Genomic DNA, 1,561 nt, shown 5'->3' on the forward strand with positions numbered 1-1,561 from the left:
CCCTACAATGTGGCTCAAACATGGGCATAATTTCAAATAATTCTAGCCGAATGTAGCTTGATTTTATGTGTTGTAATGTTAACTTGGCAATAGTCTGTCAAGTTGTAACAGCTCAAAGATGATCTACATAGATGCTAGCATTACTTAAGGTTATTTAGCCATAGGGGCTGAACAAAATTTTAGACTTGAACCGTACCCGACCGACCCTAATCAAATCGAATTGAATTGAATCAAGTAATTTTTTTTAAGTTAAATACCCAAGAGTATCTGAATTAAAAATCGACGGGTTTGATTTGGCTCTTAGTTCTACATCAAGAACTGAATAACCGAATAAGAATAGAATCTTTCTAATTTTTTATTTTTTTACATTAAATAAGTCAAATTATTTTAATGTTTTCAAGTAAATTTGATAACTAATTAATTGAGCCCAAAAATATCATTTCCCTATTTCATTTGTCAACTAATTAATTTAGCTCAAATCCAAAATAAAATCTGCATTGAAGAGACAAAGTTATATGATGACTATGTTAATTCTATAAGAGTTAAGATTGAACATAAAAAATTAATCATGGTATGAAATCGGAATCGAATTGAATTAAACCGAACATGTTCCATAATTAAATTTGTACCCAAATGTTCCACATATCAAATACCTGAAAATTCGAATTAAAACTTATTGTTTCAGAGAGTGTTGGAAGAATTTTGTGAATAGTGACGCCAAAATAAGTATAATGATGGTGACAAAGCCGAGGCAAGAGTTGGACTCTTTGTCCTTAAGTCGAATTTGTCCAGCAACGGTGCCTACGGATTTCTGCAATCGACTCCCAAGATACAACGGCTACACTTGTGTTTGTAGCACTCCAAAACACAAGTACAACGAACCAAATTTAGGCTTATGTACTCCAAGGATGAAATGAAGGAAAATCAAAATAAATGAAATGATTTTGACTTTGGATAGAAAAGAGGATGAGAGACGTTTTGCATATCAAATTGTGTGGAATAGGACACCCAAAGGGTCCTATTTATAGACCATGAAAGGGTGTGGACGAAATGGTTGAGGTCAAACCATGCACTCTTTCCAAACAATGCATCTTTATGAAAAGGTGTCTATTCATTGATTTTCGTCATTTTTCGTAATTTCTCATTCATCCGATATTGATTTTCGAAATGCCAAAAATACCCTTCAATACATGCAGAGAAATCAAAATTCTCTTTCGGGGGCGTTGCCCTCGAGCCCCCACGGGGGCGCTGCCCCCTCGACCTGACCAGGCAGATCGATCCCCGTTTGTGCGCCCCGAAGCGGCGAAGTGGCAAACAATTTTGCCTAAACGGATTGAGTCGAGCTTTTGAGTATTTGGCCGAAATCGATATGAAGTCACTTTAATCGATTTTTCAATTCTTGATTTATTTAACCAATATCCAACAGAGAGAAGTGCGTTTTACTCATCAACAGGCTTAGGTAGAATGTCATCAAAAGGTGTGAAATGGCATGATTCTTCCTCGACCATTAAAGAACAAGAATTATAGTTCACATTGAACATATATTAATAACCTATTTCAG

The sequence above is a fragment of the Olea europaea genome, chromosome 14 (genome assembly GCF_002742605.1).
Source record: "Olea europaea var. sylvestris chromosome 14, O_europaea_v1, whole genome shotgun sequence".
Classification (NCBI taxonomy): Eukaryota; Viridiplantae; Streptophyta; class Magnoliopsida; order Lamiales; family Oleaceae; genus Olea; species Olea europaea.